The 13,621-nt window shown below is 35.0% G+C and overlaps 1 long non-coding RNA gene across 2 annotated transcripts in view; it reads left to right on the top strand.

Moving 5' to 3' along the window:
- LOC129147805 (uncharacterized) overlaps window positions 1–13,117 on the top strand; it is a 46,357-nt gene extending 33,240 nt beyond the window's left edge. For both annotated transcript variants that reach the window (XR_008555016.1, XR_008555017.1), the window contains exon 4: window positions 12,900–13,117. This is a non-coding gene — a long non-coding RNA (uncharacterized LOC129147805). The remainder of the gene's footprint in view (window positions 1–12,899) is intronic.
- The last annotated feature ends 504 nt before the right edge of the window (window positions 13,118–13,621 follow it).

A 13,621-nucleotide genomic window follows, 5' to 3' on the forward strand; every position in this document is an offset into this window, starting at 1 on the left:
TGCCTAGAAATGAGTATGATTCTTAAAACATGTTTGTGTGCTGTATAAACTTTGAAATAAACTATACATTTTGCAGGTTATATTTTACTATATTTATTTACTATACTTTAATTAGAGTAAATAAAAGCTCTGATATGAGTTAATTCTTTTTTTTAATTTAAATTCTTTTTTGTTTTAAGTATTACATATGTCTTCTTTTTCCCCCATTGACCTCTCCCCAGGTGCCCCCACCCCCCAGCTCGTGCCCTCACCCGCTACTTTCTGTGTCCATGGGTTATGCTTATATGCATGCATACCAGTCCTTTGGTTGATCTCTTACATCTCCCTTCCCCCACCCTCCTCTGCTTTCCCTCTGAGGGTTGACGGTCTGTTTGATGCTTCTGTGTCTCCGGATCTGTTTTTGTTCATCAGTTTATGTTGTTCATTATATTCCACAAATGAGTGAAGTCATGTGATATTTATCTTTCTCCAACTGACTTATTTCACTTAGCATAATGCTCTCCAGGTCCATTCATGCTGTTGCAAATGGTAAGAATTCCTTCTTTTTTACTGCAGTATAGTATTCTATTGTGTAGACGTACCACCGTTTTTTAATCCACTCATCTGCTAATGGGCACTTAGGCTGTTTCCAAATCTTAGCTATTATAAATTGTGCTGCTATGAACATAGGGGTGCATTATATCCTTTCTGATTGGTGTTTCTAGTTCTTATGATATATTCCTAGAAGTGGGATTACTGGGTCAAATGGAAGTTCCATTTTTAATTTTTTGAGGAAACGCCATACTGTTCTCCACAGTGGTTGCAGTCTGCATTCCCACCAGCAGAGCATGAGGGTTCCTTTTTCTCTGCATCCTCGCCAGCACTTGTAGTTTGTTGATTTTTTGATGATAGCCATTCTGACAGGTGTGAGATGTACCTCATTGTCATTTTGATTTGCATCTCTTGGGTGATTAGTGACTTTGAGCATGTTTTCATATGTCTTGGCCTTCTGTATGTCCTCTTTTGAAAAGTATCTATTTAGGTCCTTTGCCCATTTTTTGATTGGGTTGCTTATCTTTCTTTTGTTATGTTGTATGAGTTCCCTGTAAACTTTGGAGATTAAACCCTTATCAGATATAACATTGGAAAATATGTTCTCCCATGTAGTGGGCTTTCTTGTTTTGCTGATGGTTTCTTTTGCTGTGCAGAAGCTTTTTATTTTGATATAGTCCCATTTCTTTATTTTCTCCTTAGTTTCCATTGCCTTAGGAGCTGTATCGGTAAAGATACTTGTATGACATATGTCTGATATTTTGCTGCCTATGGATTCTTCTAAGATTTTTATTGTTTGCCATCTTACATTTAAGTTCTTTTCTTATAAACTATTTCCTACTTGTCAGAATCCGTATTTTATTTATTGCTTTGTGTTCATTTTTTTCTGCTGATCACTGGATACTTGTTTATGCATTGAATGAAGTGATTTCATGAATTATACCCAATTGAACTTCACTCAGCAAATGTAAGTGTTTTAAATAGGAAATAGTATCAAAGAAACTAATTGTCTAGGGCAGGTGTGGAAGCCTCAGGAACCAGATGTCTTTTGAGCTAGGTCTGACTAAATATTTCCTGTTAAAATTGACCCCATGCGGCTTATAATGAGGACTAAAGTTCTATGAAAATTAAAGAGCAAAACATACAGCAAAATCATCCAAAATGTGCATACAGTCTTCAATTTAGGAAAGAGTCTCTATGGTAATTCTTTCATGTAATTAGTGTTGGACCAAATATGCTTTCATTGATATGGAGCTAAGGTTGAACTCTCTTTTGAGATGATCCTTAGCTCTGTGCTCTTTCTACACATTGTTGTATTTTGTTTCTAACAGGACATTGAAGAAATAAAGCCACATGACAAAGGTAGGAAGTAAAAATAAGTCAAGACTCATACTTAATGTGTGTGTCCCAGTGGAATGCTTATATAGGCACCATGAGTCAATTTTAAACAGTCACTTATTACGGTTGCACACTTAGAGATTGACATCTTAGAATCACAGAGCATCATGTTGAGTGAAAGTTAAGGGACAGTGATTTGCATTAAGTTGCTGCTTAAATTGGTTAATTAGCTTTCTTCAGAACTCCCTGGTTTAATTTGTTTTTGAAAGAATAACAGCTACAGCATTAAAAAACATATTTCCAGAGCAGGATTTTTGCATGCTCTAGCTTAGCTGTTCAGTTCTTATTATCAGGAACAAATCCACAAGGACCCTCGAGCAAAAATTACCCACACATAGATTTCCTCTAGGGAAGGATTAAAACTGGCAAGTCAGTGAGCTAAAGAGACTTAGCATTCTTGGTTTATGAACATTACGGAGTAGTGAATATTGTCCTAAGGAACTATTCTTTCAGGTATTATTTTTTCACTGCTATCCATGAGTTTTTCTGTGGTAACTATTAAGGAACAACTGTAGTATAAACATGGTAGAAAAGAAAACGGGCTACCTTGATTAATGGAGAAAAGTCATTGGCTATCTCTATGCAAGAAGAGTATAATGAGGACTTAAGAGAAGGTTACTACATTTAGCTGAAAAGAAAATGGCCATTTCCCTCAATTATCAGTTGTTTGAAATGTGGCTTATTTTTCATTTTGCATTTGGAAACTTTATGATATATTTATGATGAAACTTTTAAAATTATATTTAACAATATATTTTAAAAACATTGATTGGTTGTGTTTTCAGATACGACTGATTTAGAAGGGGAAATTTTGTGTTTTGACAAGACATGTATGTTCTAATATATTCAGAAATGTGCTATTGTAAAATTTATGGCAATTTAAATTTAACCTCTGGAAAAGAAGACTTCCCCCTAGTGACAATCTCTAACAATGTTTCTGAGAATTTACTTTTTAGAAAACTAATTCTGATCCATATGCAGGAAAAGCTAGAATTGAAGCAATTAAAAGTAGGAAGAACTGAGTTCAAGCTCAGGGCTATTAGGGCTTACAATCAGATAATGGCCATGGGAAAAAAATAATGCACTACTTTGATGTTTATAAGATATATTTGCTTGGATATCATTATTCAGTATAATTTTAGGTGAGGGAGAGGAAAGTTTAGTAAACGTTTTGGATTGGGGACTAGATAAATTATAATGCCACTAATCACAATAGTTAATATAGGAAAAGAAGTAGGTTTTGCAGAATTTACTTTGTATAAATTGATGTTCAGTCTAGTGGCAACTTGCCCAAGTCAGAAATATATTACCAGACCCTAAAGACCACAGTTAAACCTTTGAAAGTGAATTTAATGGTGTTTGATGAGAAATTCTTAATCATTAGCCAAAATATCTTGCAGGAGATACGTGTGTGTGTGTGTATGTGTGTGTGTGTGTGTGTGTGTATGATAAATTCATGTTAATTTATTCAACATAAAATATTTTGGCATTTATTTGTAAATTCAGAGCCATTTTGGAATAACTCAAAGATTTATCAATATGCATCGAGTTGCCTAAGTAAAGCCAGTTTAAAAAAAAATAGCCTTCGTGCATTCATAAGGGAGGCATTTCTTGAGCAAGAATTCTTTCTTAGGGAATGGGCAGGGTGTCCATTTATTAGATGGTTTACTCAATTTAATTCAGTTCAACAAACATTTGCTCAGCATCAACTATATACAATGCACTCTTAGTAACTACACAGCCCTGTGAACACTTATATTCTCAAAACTTTTTCTGTTCTTCTAATTACTCCCTTGAGTATTCTGGCAGACTACTTTTGGTTTCTGAGATACCACTAGGACGTGAGTACATACTTGTGTCAATTGCAAGGGCTGCCAGAATACAGACATCACACAGGTGAGGCAACATGAGGCACTTGGACAAGGAAGGACAGTATAAATCTACTCGTGGAGAGCTTATTAAGTGATTACACAGGGGGTAATCTTTTAGAGAATCAGGGATTTGGGATCCCTGATGTCTGTCTTTTTCTGCTGAAGTTAAGGTTTTTAATACTTAATAGGAGGCAATGTAGTAGGACAGGAAAAGCAAATAGTTCAGACTGGAGATCCTCTCTCCAGTTGAGTACCAGTGATCTGGGATTTAATATCAGTGGAACTGGTTCCTAAAAGTTAAATGAAATTTTTGCGCTAGATCTGTGGTTCTTATGAAAGTACACACAAAACTTTGCTTATGATTTCAAGAAGTTCATAGAATCACTGAACTGCAGCAACTACCTACAGATTTGTGGACACTGACCTACATGACCTCTCAGAGCCTTGCCAGCTCTAAAATTCTCTGAGTGTATGAAGCTTGTGCTCTTGAACTCCAGTGATGCTTTCTTTTGGTTTGTCAGCTGCTCTAGCTGAGGCTCCTCTGGCTCTTACAGGCTGGCTAATGAACAGTCAGAAGGCCAGCTGCATGGATGTGTTGTTATATGACCTCCTTAGGCACCCCTCAGTATTCCTCAACCCAGTCTATGCACACACTGTCCCCACCCTAACATTTTCTCATTTGCTGTGCTGTGAAAACATTGGCCACATCTCAAAAAGCGGAATATGCCAAAGAGTGAAAGTAACTTCCATTAGCTCTTTGGCTCTCTATGTGTTGACATTAGATGCTGATAATGTATTTGACTCATTTCTTGGCTATTTTCATGATCATAAACTATAAAGGTTTATTTTCTCTTTGCCTAGAATGTGAGACATTGAATTCTCTCCTAATGTTAAAGATATGTATTCATTGATGTTAGCTTACTTTATATAGATACTAGTAGATACACTGTTACACACACATACACACACACACACACGTGCATTAGAATTGAGTAAAGGAAAGAAATACTTTGGCCATCTATTTATTTATGCTAGGGTCTGTTAAATAATCAAGATTAGAATTATTAAACTTTTAAATATCTTATTATATGGTATAGATGTAACATACTTTTTTTTCAGTGGATAAATGATAGTTCCCATACCTGGTTTATTGCTTGTGATCATTTTAAAAATTAGAGCACTTTGACTTAAATATGTGACAATGCATTTAATTCTGATACTTTTTAGTGCCACAGTATAATGACAGAAACTGAAAGATGAATCTGATGAATAGTATCTTTGGAAGGAAAATAAACTTTTTCAATCTAAACATGTTAAATGATTCAAGTGAAAATCAGTGAATCCTAACATTTTAGAAGCTTATTTTATTTTTGATAGTTTTATTAAGGTATAATTGATAAATAATAATGTGCATATATTTAAGGGGTACAGTTTGTGAAGTTCTTACGGGTATACACCACAAAACCATCATCACAGTGTAGTGAACATCCCCATCATCCCCTAAAGTTTCCTCACGCCTCTTTATAAATCCTCCCTCCTGCCATGGGCCTTGTCCCCTGTTCCCAGGAAACCACTCATCTGCATTCTGTCATTATATATTCATTTTTATTGTCTATAGTTTCATGTAAATGGAATCATATGGTATGTACTAATGATTTTTGCTTTTTTAAGCCTAGATTTCAGATTTGTTGATATGTACAGTAATAGTTTATTTCCTTCTTTCATTGCATAGCATTCCATTGTATGAATATGCTACAGTTTGTTTATTCCTCTGTTGACAACCATTTCAGATTTTCTAGTTTTTAACTCTCATACAGCTGCTATGAACCTTTATATATGAGACTGTATATGGACCTATGCTTTCATTTCTCTTGGCGAAGCATCTAAGAGTGGAATGTCGGGATTTTATGGTACTTATATGTTTAAATTTTTAAGAGTGCCAAACTAAGTTCCCAAATGGTTTTATCTTTGCATTTCATGTTTTCCACATTCTTGATAACACTTTCTATGGTCAGACTTTTAATTTTAGGCATTTCAGTAGGGGAGTAGTAGTACATCTCTGTGGTTTTAATGTTCATTTCTTTAATGACTAATCATGTTGAGCATCTTTTTATTTGCATATTGTCATTTATATATAGTATATTCTTTGATGGAGTGTTTGTTCATGTCTTTTGCCAAATTTTTTATTTGATTTCTGTTGAGTTTTGAAAGTTTGTTATACTGTTGAGATTTGAGATTTTTGGACATTTGAAATACAAGTTCTTTATTAGATATGTAACTTGCAAATGCATTTTTCTAGTCCGTGGTTTCTCTTTTCATTCTTAAACAGTATCTTTTAAATAGAAGTTTTCAATATTGATGAAATCCAGTTTGTCACTTTGTTCTTTAAGAAAGGATTTTTTTTTGTTTGTTTTTGTATCACAGATTTTTATAGCTTTAAGTCAATTTGGAAGTTGGAGAAATGGAAATATGTTATTTGAGTGCTTAATCAATCAGATTTCTGAAAGTTGAAGATAGAAGTGGCATGGCAGTGAGGACATGTAGAACATGTCTTCTATTCCCCCCAGCCCCCAGCTAGCATGCCTCAGTACTATCCTACCTAATAATAGAGTAATATGCAAATTCACCGTACCTTTGCTACACCCGCAAGCCACGCCCACCAGCCACACCCACCAGCCAATCAGAGCAAGTATGCAAATAAGCCCAACCAAGATGGCTACAGCCACAGAGAGCAAAGTTTCCCAGGCAACAGAGGAAGCCAAGCTTTCCACCTGCCCTTGCCTGGCCTAGGCCTCCACTCAAGCTACAAAGTTTCAATTATACAAGGTAAACAAATCGAAACAGAAATGGTGGCAGACACGGAGCTGGAGAGAGCAGGCCAGGGTTGTCCCCGGCAACAGAGGAAGCAAAGCTTCTGCAGCCCTGGCCAGCCTAGGCCTCCACTCCAGGCTACAAAGTTTCAATTATAGAAGGTGAACTAACCCCAATAGAAATGGCTGCCGGCCACGGAGCAAGCAAGAGGCTTGGCTCCACTCCAGGATACAAAGTTTCAATTGTAGAAGGTAAATAAATTCCAAATACCAGGGCCTCCACTTGGGTAGCCAGGGGGCATGGCTGGCCTGCAAACCACCTCAGGCCCCTTGCTCAGGCCACCCCACGCCCCAAGGGAACCTCCATCCTGATCCAGGACACCCTTCAGGGCAAACCAGCTGGCCCCCACCTGTGCACCAGACCTCTATCCTATCTAATAAAAGAGTAATATGCAGATTGACCATCAGTCCAACACACAAGATGGCTTCCCCCATGTGGTCAAAGATCCTGCCCCCATGTGGACACAAGATGGCTGGCACTAGATGGCCAGCAGGGGAGGGCAGTTGGGAGGCACCAGACCTGTAAGGGAGGGCAGTTGGGGGTGATCAAGCCAGCAGGGGAGGGCAGTTAGGGTGACCAGGCTGGCAGAGGAGGAAAGTTGGGGGCAAACAGGCTGGCAGGGGAGCAGTTAGGCATCAATCAGGATGGCAGAGGAGTGGTTAGGGGGTGATCAGGCTGGCAGGCAGAAGCGGTTAGGGGCAATCAGGAAGGCAGGCAGGCAAGCAGTTGGGAGCCAGCAGTCCTGGATTGTGAGAGGGATGTCTGACTGCCCGTTTAGGCCCGATCCCAGTGGCGGCAGACACAGATTAATTTTTCATTTATAATTAAATGAAAAATTATAACCTGCCAGTGGGATCGGGCCTAAACGGGCAGTCAGACATCCCTCGGGGGTCCCAGATTGGAGAGGGTGCAGGCTGGGCTGAGGGACACCCCCCCCTCCATGCACGAATTTCGTGCACCGGGCCTCTAGTAACAGTATAAAAAATATATGCCTTATTTCTGCATTTACATAGTATTTACTAGATGTTACAGGCATCTGGTAAATGTATGATATATGTGTTTTTTTTAAAGAAAACCTAACCATGTTATTACTTCAGCCAATGATAAAAACAACATAAAAAGAAGTTACTAAAATTAACATTTATCTTAAGGGATAGAAACATAATATTTAATTTTGGAGATTTGGTTTAGTTAACCTTATTGAGAAGAAAATTTTATTGTCCAAACTCTATTTTCCTGACAATATTTATGGTCCTTAAAAATACTTTTTTGTAATGTTAATTTAATAATTTATCTAAGATTTGTGCTTAAATTAATATTGGAACTGCTATTTTTAAAAGAATGCAATTTTATACAAATGAAACTACTGTAGGTGGTAAACATTTTATTAAATTGTCCTGTAATATAAAAACAAAATTAATTTCTTTTAAATATTTACTGATTGTGTAAGATAAAGAGATTTCCAAATTTTGACTCAGAATTTTCTTTATATTATTAGAATATAAAAAATCTCTCTTGCAATATATCTTCTAATAAACTTTACACCATCTCTGTTTTCTGGGAGTTAATGCTCAGATGAGTCATTGTATACTATTTGGTCTTTCAATTTTCAAGAATTCTTTGGAAGAGTCAAATCAATTTTTGAGATAAAGATAATGAAACTTGACATTATTTCTCAAAGAGTGAAAAAAGAAAAACAATATAGGTAATGAAGCTTGACATTATTTCTCAAAGAGAGAGAGAGAGAAAAAAAAAAAAAAGCTAAAGGTAGGTTTCTCTGTAGCTTCTTCACCAAATGCTGCTGCCTCAAATGAATAGCACATCTGGGCTAACTTTTCTTTTCCCTGTTACTGTCTTTTATAGAAGAGAAAATCAAGGGCCCTGGCTGGTAGGATAAAAGTAGAACTGATTCTAATCTTGGGAGGATTGTATTTGTGTCTTTAGAGTTTCAGAGAAATAAAGAAAAGAGCAATCCCTTCCTCTTCTTCTTTTTCTTTTTCTTTCCTTTTTTTTTCACTCTAGGGAATGGTAGAAAAAAGAAATTATTATCAACTGTGCTGGCTTGTAGTCTATTTGCTATTAATTAGTAGTTAAGAAAACATTTTATTGTCACTCTAAAAATTAATTCAGAAATATCATTAAAAATGTTTTATCACTTTTACATTTATTATTTATATTAAATAATTTTATTAGTCATATAATTTTTACAACTTCGGTATGTACAGTATTCAGTACAGATTACTAAAGAAGATACATATTTGATATTATCATTTTTGCCAATTCGCTCTTTTTAAAGTTTAGATTTGCCCTCTTCTCCTCAATGTAATAATTAATCTTATTCCAGCATAATTTTTTGGAACTTATGTTAAAAACACAGTGTTACTTATGCTAAGCTGTTGCTGCAAAAACACATGATCTGTTTGGTCAATTATAGAGTACTGTAGTCACGCATATGCAGCTATTTTATCAATTTACATATTTTGCCAATGGTTGGACAAAAAAGATCAGTTACAAGTCCCAATATATCAAAATTATATTGTAAGGTAATCATAATGTTTGATTGTGAAATAATGTATAACTCAGTTTTCTTCAGGGGAACATAATAATTTATTCCACAGTTAAATCCAAAACTCCAAATTCAGATGCTTTGGAGAAGTAAAGCAATTTAATTTTTCTTTTAAAGAATTCAAAGATAATACAATGGTGATGACACACTTAAAGAACTTAGGGAAGTTATGAAACTAAATGGTTTTCCTAGCAAGTAGTTGTTTCTAGTTTGATATTATAAACTTGACACTACCAATTGGATGCTAATGGTCAAATCCCAAGTTAAGAGGATTTGTGAGTCAAGTGGACATTTCTTCATTTTTCCAGACTAGAGAAGACTGGTCTCAATTCTGTTCTGAGGAATTATTTCCAATTATTTTTTAAGTGAGTTTTCTTTCCTCTTTTATTTAAGGGAATGCCAATTTATACTTCTTGAGTACCTGCTTAATAATTTAGTAGCCATTTAGTAGTTGAGTACCTGTTTAGTAATTAGCATGCTGAAAGGAGTTTCTGAATGAGTATGGATATAAATGGACATCAGACATCTGGCATTGAGATTCCTCTTATGGAGGAAAAGAAGTAGGGATGATGCACAAAAAAGAGTTGCTGTCTAAGAGTAGTTTTTCATTAATTAGTAGTAGTACAAGTTTATTTCCAGTTTGTATCACTGGACATCTCTGCCTGAAGAAGTGTGTGTTTTGTTTTTTTTTTTTCACAGACATTTTCATTAACCCTAGCAAATTGTTTAAAGTATGAAGTTGTGGAAAGGAGAACCAGCCCAAACTATCTCTACTAATGAAAATATTTTCAAGTATATAAGTTGGTTATCACATTAACTTTGTATACAGAAGGCAGCACTTTAAAAAAATTTAACGGTTTAGGTCATTACTGTTATCTTAACAGTTTGATTATGTATCTTCAGCTGATAAGTTATCTCAAATAGAGATCCAATATTATAGAGTAAGGGGGGAAATCCCTTTGTAAAAATTCTCTACCACTATCTCCATAATCTCTACTTCACTGAGTTTCATCCAAGTGCGAAAATGAAAAATTATAACCTGCCAAGCATCAGTGGCAGAGTGAAATGAAAAAATTGCAAGTTAATAACAGTGATGCCTCAAAAAAATTTCCTGGCCAATTTAACATTGCTTCATCCAAGGTCACTTCTCAGAGCTGATTATTTTTAGTAATTTGCAGATGAGACCTTTCTACCTTGGCCGTGGTTAGTGAAGATCAAGAAACCGCCAGAGAAGGTTTAAGACTCCAGGTTATCTATTTTTCTCAAATAAGACACAAACCACTTTATTTTCTTAAGACATAGCAGAAAACAATTTTCAAATAAATGAAACTTAAAGCTGGTGCTCTCTTTTATTGGAGAAATAAAGTTATTCTAATGTGAAACACCAGGGATAAGAGTAGCAGAAGGACACTATTTAGTAAGCCCTTAAATAGCATTTTTGTGCAAAATAAGTTCCCAGTTTCAAATAATTTTAGTCTGATGATTAAAAATAAAATAATTGTAGATTGTGTTTTATATAAACACTAGAGACCTGGTGCACAAATATGTACACAGGTGGGGTCCCTCAGCCTGGCCTGCGATCGGGCCCAATTGGGGCCATCTCGCTCACTCCTGATTGGGGCCATCTCATGCTGATTGGAGCCGGCCAGGGGGAGGGACTGTGGGAGGTTGGCCAGCCATGGAGGTTGGCTGTGGTAGCGCACTGACCACCAGGGGACAGTTCCTGCATTGAGTGTCTGCCCCCTGGTGGTCAGTGTGCATCATAGTGACCAGTTGACCAGTTGAGTGGTGGACCAGTTGTAACAGTTGCTTAGGCTTTTATATATATATATATATATATAGGTTGATTATGATGACTAGTCAACATCTAGGAAATGGAAATTTACTTTCTCTTGCCAATTTGAAATTATATTGTAACTAATCCTTTAAAAATTAATCTCATTTTTCTTAAACTTAAAATAATTCATTTAATATAGACAAATATAAAAAGAAAATAAAGTTTTTCCTTAATTTTACCAATCACAGATAAATTTTGTTGAATTTTTATGTATACTCTCCATACCAATGCATGTATCTCTGTATGTCTATGTACATGTATGTGGAGAACAAGACATATGAGTAGGAAACAGATATTTCTTAAATGAGTTCACACTGATGATATATTCATATTTTATCTAGCAACTTACCATAGACATCTTTCTATGTCAGTAATTACTGGTTTACATTCTCATGTGTAATGGCTTCAGGTAGCACCCATAGAATCTGATATTGATGAACATTTAGAATAGTTTTTCATCATATAAACATCATATGAAATAAATAAAGCTTCCTAAATCAGATTACAAAATAAATTTAAAAGATGAGTGAAATGTTACTGATACAAAAAGGTGTAAGTATATACTTCCACCAAAGCCATATTCTTATAACAAGGGTATTTTATTAGGTAGGTTAACTCTGATATCTTAGCATTGTTTGACTGTTTATTAGTGATGTTCAATACATTTTCAAATGTTTAGTAGCTATTGCACTATCTTTTGTGGATTTCTTGTTCATGTTTGTCAATTTTCTTCTATTAGTATTTCTTTTTTTTCTTATTGCTATTTAATAACAGATCTATATTTTTAAGGATGTTAATCTTTTGTCTCACCTTTGTTTTACAAATTTTTCATATTGTCAATTCTAATTTTATTTATCTTTTCCCTGAATATGTGTTAATCTTTTTCTTATTGTTTCTAGCTGTGGAGCCATGCTTATAAAAGCTTGCCCTACACAAAGTTATTTGACTAATAATTTTCCATATTCTCCTGGTAATTTTCTTATGTTAAATGTTTATTCCATGGGAAATTTATTTTTATGTGTGATTTGAGGCAAGAGTCTAATTTATTTTAAGTGTAACTCTCTTTTCCTCAACTCTCTTTTCTCTAACCACCCACCTTTAAAATTTTGATCATTTCCGGTGAAAAGAAGTTTAGCTATCTCCTTGGTTATATTAGAACTTACTGTAGTAGAACCTCTGGTCCTACTTTAATCCATTACATCATCATTGATTTTTTAAAATAAATTCTTGTGTCCACTGTTAAGATAATGGCTTTTTCACTCCACTTTATATGAAAAAATGTTGCTCTATATTTTTGTATTTTGTATTTCTATTTTAGTTTTTAAAACTGAAGATGTGCATTATTCCTCAGATATTTGGATGCTGTGGTGGCATTCCAGATGCTGCAGCCTTACCTGTAGTTTTGAGCAAAAGTAACAAAAATTTACTAATGTGTTTATTTCATTTAAAAAATCATATGAAGAATAATATGAACATATCTACTATGTATGACTAATTGCAGTATAAATTCTCCACTTCAAGACATTTGATATTAAATGTGTATGTTCATTCCTGCCCATTGTTTTAATTGAAGATTGTCTACATTCTTATGTTTTGGTATTAATACAATTGATTAATTACTAAATAGTTTTATATAATCTTTTTTTTAAGGAAAATCAACTATATACATGAATAGGATAAATTATATATCATAAGGGTGCTTCTTTCATGAAAGTAAAGTTTGCTTTTATATTATTGCTTATTGTTTCCTCAAATTTTTATAAATGTTCTTATTGTTTCCTTGATCATATGTATGTTGTTTTTTTTTTTTTTTATTAACAATTAGAGGCCTGATACACGAAATTCATGCGAGGGCTTTGGCCCCGGCCCCCACCCGCCACTGCTGTGGCCACGGCTGGGGGGCCTCTGCTGCCTCTGCCTCCTCTGCCACGGCCCCTGCCTGCTGTGACTTTGTTCAGAAGGAAGGACGTCCAGAAGGACATTTGGTCTCAGTAGCATATTACACTTTTATTATTAAAAATTGAAAAGAATAAATAAAGACAATTTGGAAAATAACAGTGCTTCTTTTTATTCAGTAATATTACTTTGTTATTGGGTTGTGCTCTGAAAAGTATAGCTTATATGTCATAATTTGTAAATTACTACACTAGGAACCATGAGGCTGTCAAAAAAAAATATTGGTTTGTACCTTCTTCCAAGGGCCTTAATATCTAGATGAGGTCACAGAATATTCACTTGTGAAATTACTTATAAATAATGTGTACAAATGAGTTCAGATTTAATACTCTTAGTAGATTTTAGAAATGAAGCAAAGACTCTAAGGGAGCAATCAGAGTGGAGCAGTATTAATTAGAAAGGCATCATGAGTTGAGTTTGGAATAAGTGCTAAATGCAAGGAAAATCGTATTTCAGAGAAAGGCATATCCAACGGTGAAGAATGTAATTTACTAAAGCATAGGGGATGGCTTGATCACAGTAAATGCAAAGGATGGCCCTTTTCTGTTGGGCTTATACTTATTCTTCTTTTACAACCTGTGACCATTAAAA

This window comes from Eptesicus fuscus, chromosome 3 (assembly GCF_027574615.1).
Source record: "Eptesicus fuscus isolate TK198812 chromosome 3, DD_ASM_mEF_20220401, whole genome shotgun sequence".
NCBI lineage: Eukaryota > Metazoa > Chordata > Mammalia > Chiroptera > Vespertilionidae > Eptesicus > Eptesicus fuscus.